The following is a 7,937-nucleotide window of genomic DNA, read 5'->3' as shown; positions in this document are numbered from 1 at the left end:
GTTATCGAAAAACGTAAACACAATTATAATTATATTTACATAGTGATATCATTGTAAGATTATGATAGTATTTAATTCTGTTTCTCCCAAAGTAAGCAATATTGTCCCATTGGGGGTGGGGCGGTAGAAGCTGTGGGTTGACTTGAGTTGGGAGAACAGTGGAACGAAACGTTTGGGAAACTGATTTAAATAGTGATTTTTCGTGATTTTTTTTGTATTGTGTCCGCACCTAGTGAAGTAAGACCCCACTGGCCTTTCCATAGGTTCAGGTAACAATAAATAGTTTTTGTTAAATCTCTTTCTCATTTGGATTTTTTTTCAAGTGTGAAAAACTTTTTCAAGTGGGCTGCGTCGATATTTATTTTCCGCTAGCTAAAAATTTACCAAGAGCAAAAACTATAAATGAAAATAAAACAAAATGATGTGAGAAATTATGAAAATAAATCCAGAATGTGTATTGTAAATGTCTTTCGTGATTTTTGGGCTTTGAAACTGGACCCCATTGATATCCTCTTCACAGTGCCGTCTTAACCCTTTAATTGGTTTTAAAAATTTTTCGGGCGGATCCGTATTATAACGGCCACATTGGAAACAAAAGGGTATTAGGAACCATGGGCGGAGATATGGCGAATTGCCCCCCAGCATCAAAGGTGTTAGATCGTCTGATCTAATTTATGTGTATATACATTAGCGTACGAAAAGGGGGCCTCCCCCAAGCCGAGATTACAGTGTTTATTTTGCAGGAAAAACCGTACCCCCCCCCCCCCCCCCGAGAAGAAAAAACTGAAACCCCCTTGAGAAAATTCTGCGTACGCCTATGTGTATATATACAACCTCTGACAATAAAGTTCGGTGAATGAAGTCAGAACGGACGATCTGGCAACACTGGCGAAGCAAAACGCTGCACATGCGTAGCGGCAGGTGTTGACCATCTGCCGCCATCGTTGTTCAGTTGAGCGTCGTTTGTGTCCCGTGAAAGACTTGTTTTACAAAGTGCTTGTTTAGTGAGTTGGTTCTTAACTGAGAACAGGAAAATGAACGAACAAAAGATCAATTTAAAGTACCTGAGGGAACGACGATGAATGCTGCAAGGTACATTGAAATTTTGACCCCTTTCATGAAACGTCTACGCAGGGTACGACCTCAGTACGCACAACAAGGTTCATGGTTTCTTGTTCACGACAATGCTCGCCCTCACACAGCCAATATCGTCCAACAGTTCCTGGCAAAAAAGGGGGTGGTGCAAATTGAACATCCACCATACTCGCCAGATCTCAATCCTCCAGACTCCTTTCTATTCCCACGACTCAAACTCGCTTTGAAAGGAAAGAGATTTGGCGATATTCCTGACATCCAACGAAACGTGACGAGGCTTTTGAACTCCATCCCAAAAGAAGACTTCTTGAAAAGTTTCCAGGACATGTATAGGAGATCTCAACGGTGCATAGTAATGGGAGGTGACTTTCGAAGGACAGTAAGGTAACTTTCGTTAACATTTCATCTACGTTAATGTTACAGGACTATTCACCGAATTTTATTGTCAGAGGTTGTATGAATTGGCATCATCGTGACCCCCAGACTTTCAAGTCTATTTCCGCCTACGTTAAGAGCACGTGATATTTCGGGGGGATCGAAATAAAGCAGGGGGTATACCACCTTCTGATTCTTAATAACCATTCATCTATATGTAAGAATCGATTCGTAAGAAGCGCCTTCAGAATCTAGCTCCGAACGCAACTACGATGCAATTGTTAAAGGCAATTGTTAAGGTCACGTGACGATGGACAGGCCGAAAAATTTCCCTTTTGGGGAATTTCGCCACTAACTAATCAGCTCCCAGCTAAAAATTAACGTGTTGATAAGATGGAGGGAAGAGGAAAAGAAATTTTAGAATGACGCTATATATAGCCTGAAAAAAATGGCATTAATTTAAGGAAATGTGAACATGGTTGCAAAGAAATTATAAATACAAAATGCTTGAGCCAAATGTTGCAGTAAAAAAACCGAAACATTCATACTTAATTATTCAATGATTCGAATCAAAGATTCTTCTCACGTCCACGGGGATGGACACATTGCCCACCCCCGCCACAAAGAGTGGCTATGCTGCATATGTTATGGTGAAAGTGCTAAAGAGCTGCTGTTATTATGAATACTCATCGGCTATTTCGGTAAGTTTGATAAATTTTGCTCACATACCGCGAATCTATCACATTTACAGGTCATGCATACTCGTCAATCTGGTTAATGCTGTAAATGAGTCATCGTTATGTTTACTTAGGGCCGTATTCACCGACATGGTTTAACCGTAGTCACAATTTTTGGATAAGAGATCAACATAGATTAGTTAAAAACCTGAATTTAACCTTATCCATGTAGATCTCTTAAAAAATTGTGACCATAGTTTAAACCATGTCGGTGAATACCGCCCATTATGTAAATAAAGCTAACATTACAAGACTAACAATAATTTTTATAATATGCTTCTTGTTTCCTTAAATTATTTTTCATGGCAAAATGCGCATGGTACTGCACATGCATCGCATGGCTGCTTCGTGGTCAAATAAAAAATAATAGTGATCAGATAATACACAGTAATAAAAATTGACATCACTTCTGTAATATTTCGGCTTTTTTTACATACATTTAAGTGTGTGGAAAAAAACAAACGCTGCAATAGGTTAATATTGATTTTTATATTCATGTGCAGTTACATTTTGGCCGATTAGAGCAAGCTTCTCACATATTTTGTGTGAAAAATTCAATCTTCTCACATATTTTGTGTGAAAAATTCAATCTTCTCACATATTTTGTGTGAAAAATTCAATCTTCTCACTTTTTAACTTTAGAAAAATTGTCAAATCTATCAATTCCCATAACATAAAAAATTTGAAGTATTTACGACCCATCGATTATGATATTTATGGAATGAAAATTTGAGAATTATGCATAATCACTGGTAAATTTGAAAAATGTAGCAAAATTTATCAAACTTTATCGAGATGATCTGATATTTTATCACTGTTACCAACATGTGTAACCAACATATATAAACTCCAACACTGTTTTCCACTCTCTTTCCCACACACACAACCTTTCGATAACTTCAAAAGTTGGACGAATTCCTTATTCGGAAATAAAAGTGCATCTGTTAAATACTTTAATTTTTAAAATAGGATCATTAATATAAAACAAAAAAAACTTAACTTCTATTAAAGAATTTATCTCGCATGGAAGAAAAAAATTCTAAGAATCGAGCTAAAAAAGAAGTGGGGGGTCATGCGATTCTTAACTATGGAAGGAAAACGATTCTTAGTTAAGAATGTGGTAGCAAAATTGCCTCTCGATTCTTAACTAAAGATCAAATCCATAGTTAAGAATCGGATTCTTATTAAGAGTCAGAAGGTGGTACACCCCCTGATCAAGTTTGACGAGATATCTTGGATTAATGCCGCATTAATACATATAAATGCATAAAATAAGAGAATTTTCAGAATTTTTTTTTTCTTGAGGTAGGATTTAAAATGAATTAATAGAGATGTTTGTGACAATACAGTATTTTCAAAATATCAACCGTTTTATTGTACCGTATTTTTCTACATATAATCCGCGGTGGCGCATAATCCGCATGCGAAATTTGAAGAAAAAAAAACCCACGTGTATATTATATATTTATATATATAAAAATCCAGGTGGCAGCGTATTATCCACAGGATTCAAAAAAATAATAAAAACTTACCTTGTTTCAATAATCAATTCATTGATACCAACGGGCGACAGTAAATTTTCGTTTCTAGTCGCGGCCCTACTTGAATGAATCACATTATGAGCCACAATTATGATATAATGTGAGAAAGCTTGATAAAAACAAGCCATTTTTATTTTGGAACTTCGGGGCAATGAATTAGACCCGAAAAAATAATCCTACTGTATTTCCTCGAGAAAAATACGGAAAATAGCTAATTGTCAACCAAAAATTATGTCGGGTAAGCAAAATTTCCAAAAATTCAACAATGGCGGGTAAAGTAAGCACGCTACTGCAGATGGCTATGGATTTGAATTATACGGAAAAACGTTTGCACATCACAAATATGTGAGATGAATGTATTTATACTCAAAATACACTGTGTTTAAGAAATCACTGAAATCAGGGATTAAAAAGTAAAGAGAAAATAAAAACTCGAGAATTGACATAATTGAATATAAAGAAAAAAAAACGGTTCAATTTTCATCATAGATTCAGGATGCATATTTACAATTCCTACACTCTAAGCAACACGAGGCATTAGCACGCAGGCGATTGGTTACTACGTGCAAGAAAGCAAGACGTCACAAGAGGCGGAGCTTTCGGTGAAACCGAATTTCGCCAAATAACTCGATAGTTGAAGCTTCAAAAATTAATTAAATAATTATGAAAATAATATAATATAGTTAATATATAATATAATTAATATTAAATAAAATATAATTTAAGTCTTCTTATAATTAAAATAAAACAATGAAATTTGAGGAATCGAAAAAACCGCCTGAAACCACGTGCGAAAATAAAACTATAATGCCGGGTTTTCCTAGGAGTAGCACCGTGTACAGCGTGAAAATGCTGATTGGTTAAAAACCTGAAATTCAGGTTTTTTTTACCAATCATCGTTTTCACGCTGCAAATGTTGTAGAAACCTGCTCCTAGGAAAACTAGGAGCAGAATAGGAGCAAAACTAGGAGCTAGCTAAATTCAATAAATTTGAATTTCGGCATTTCACTGAGTGACGTAATGGTTCATCACTAACTTCGACCAATCACGATGAGCGAAATTTCTATAATGTTGATAGAAAAGTAGGATTTGTTTATACGCATTCAGGATTGGAGTTTCTTCGCCAGTCTCATCGTCCTACATCTCGGAGAGACAAAACCAGTTTTTTTGTTCAAAATGACATCTAATCATTGAAAAAAAACGTTTTAGTAAAAATACTGACTTAACCATATGGCCTGTATTTCCCCCGAATTATTTTTTTCATAGTATTCTGATTCATATTTTTAATGAAAATGCTCATTTTGACAAGTATTTCAAGAAAGCCCTCTCTGAAATTTTTCAATCGTGAATTCATTATTTAACGCGAATTGTGCATCAATGAAATGTCCCGTGTTTGTGAACTATGGTCACCCTATACTGACGTCCATTTCACAAGAAGATGACAGGTCGCGCACGGCATAGCGTGGATTTCCAGGCCCTACTTGGAATCACTGATCCACTCCCCAAAATTTTAAGGGGGTAGTTTTGTAAAGGCGCGATCTTGCAACGCACGACCCCTTGCTGCGGTTCTAATCTGCTCGTGGGTACACAAACTTCCTCTGTGTTCGTTGAAAAAACAGATTCCAATGGGGTCCAGTTTTTTTTAAAACAGCTCAAGAATCATTCACAACACCGTACAAATTACTAAACAACCGATTGGGAATGCTTTCATTGCACGATCCGCGCGCTAATGTATACGCGCCTAATGTACCGCGTGCAAATGTATAAAATGGTTATTTTTCTTAATGAAAAATAGAAATAACTCTCCGTATTTAACCCTAGAATACTAACTGGAAAACTGATAAAAAAAAAACTGCATGTTAACTGCCTATATGTCTACGTGTCTGAGATGTAGTTGTTATTCTTCCGCTATGGGAAGCTGGGTGTTTCCGGTCTTCAAAGGTCAAAGTTGTTATTCTAGGGTTGAAAAAATTACTGAAATTTTTGGAGTATTCTCACTTTTTGACGATATCGAGAATATTCATGCATATTGATGGGCTGGCCATATTCCTTCGAGAAAAATACGGGACATTAAGAACTCTGGGGAAATACGGGGCATTGCCAATTGTGGCCTACATGATTCCAGTTATTGCTACATTCGCCGGAGAATTGATAATCTGGTAATGTTTCGAGTGACCATATTTCCGGGACAAATCCCGATTTTCCCGGTTTTTTAAACAAAGTATACTTGAATTTTTATTCTGAATTGGAAAATAATTTAAATTTGATTTCAACTCATAAATTAAATTACGGGAATTATAACTATAAATTAATATTGATCTCACATATTTATCGTGTACAGTTTATTTCATGGAATTCATTTCTCGCCATTGGAAATTTTTCGTGATTTTAACAATGTCCCATATTTTTCCGAAGATATATGGTCAGCGTAGTAATGAAGCACTACTGCAATCTGGGCACGAATGTGTGTGATGTGCCCTTTTCCCCAAACATTCAAGCCTATCTCCGCCTTTGGGTGAAAATGAGGCTTTTTGGATCACGTGATATATCACATCTTCCTCTTTCTTTGAGGGACACACAAATCGTATCTAAGGTAACCAATATGGTGACTTCCTGTGACACTCATAAAAAAAAACAAATCAAGATTAAAAAAAAGTATAAATAAATCGTTTTTCCCCTTTTTGATGGGAACTAGATATTTCTAAAATTTTCTTGAACTCCAAATTATCGACTTGCCTGTTTTTGCTTCAAAAAATGTTCAAGTAAAGTTGCAGAATTTCTTCAATGTACTTTATGGGCCTATAATTAGTTATAAAACAACCTGAACTATATGGATTTATGCAGTTGAATATTAAACGACAATACGGAGACATTAAGTTTCATTTTCTGCTTGAGACAGAGGCGTCGGAAGTGTTTCGAACCTGTGGGTGCTCGTCTTGAGTTCCATATAGGAAATTTCGATTTCTGAATCAATTCTGTGGGTGCTCGGACCTGTTTTACAAATTTTCGTGGGTGCTCGAGCACCCACAGCACCCCCGGCTCCGACGCCACTGGCTTGAGAAGATACAAATGAAAAGTTGAAATCAATGTTGTTGCATAGATATCTTAAGAGCACAAAAGTAAGTCCGGCTAATTATTCTATATTTAGTTTTCTGAGCTTCGTATCTTTAAACGAATTCAATATTTCGAAAATCCAATTGATTTTAAATTTTTGATGTGGCGGAAAACCCCACTAAATTTCCATTCTACAGTTAAAATCAACAATTTTAGCATTGATTTCTATGGGGATCATCTTGTGCCTGTCCCTTAAGGTGATGATGATTACGTCTATTCGAAAAGCCTCATGCCAAAGCTGACCATATTTACTCGTAAGAAATGCGGGGCAATTGGGATTCCAAATACGGGACATTGCCAATTATTAACAAGAATGACTCCAAAAGTGAAAAAAGTGGCCCAATATTGCTGAAATTACGAAAAAATCACAATGGTGGGAAATGAAGTATCACTGCAAATTGCAGTGGATTAAAATGAATTCCACGAAATGAAACGTTCACCAAGACAAATGTGGGAGATTAACGTTTTTATAGCTGTGATTATCATAATATAATTTATGAGTTGAAGGCAAAGATTGAAATTATTTTTCAATAAAGAATATAAATTCGAATAGGCGTCATGAAAAAAAACAGGAAAGAGGGACCATGTCCTATGAAATACGGGACGTATGGTCATTGAAAGGATGATAAGCTTACCAAATCTGACTTTTTTTTGCGAAAAACATTATATATGCAAAACATTAGCATATATAATGCCTTTCAGCTGTTTATATTAAAATATTGTAGAAATATTTCTCCATTCCAGGCAAAAACTCGAACACAGACACAATTTTAGATTTCAAATTCAATACGAAACTTTTTTGTCAAATTTTCGTACACATACCACTTTAAAAGCAAAGTAATTGGTACAAAATGAAGAGAAAAAAAAACAGCCCAGATTATTTTTCTAAATACTATAGGCCAGAGAGATGACTTATCGCGGCTCGTAAAAAAAGTTTTTTTATTTGTTAATATTTTTTTTTCAATACATCTACATAGCGGAAAGTTCAGATGGGCGGCATATATTTCCAGTAATACGTATTCAAGAATATGAGAGTGGAACGGAAGAAGGGTGGCGAAATTTGTACAGCCTACAG

The sequence above is a fragment of the Pholcus phalangioides genome, unplaced genomic scaffold (genome assembly GCF_987345545.1).
Source record: "Pholcus phalangioides strain wild (caught in Gottingen) unplaced genomic scaffold, Ppha-v1.0 ptg000039l_1, whole genome shotgun sequence".
Classification (NCBI taxonomy): domain Eukaryota; kingdom Metazoa; phylum Arthropoda; class Arachnida; order Araneae; family Pholcidae; genus Pholcus; species Pholcus phalangioides.
Note: the sequence above shows the minus strand (reverse complement) of the source record.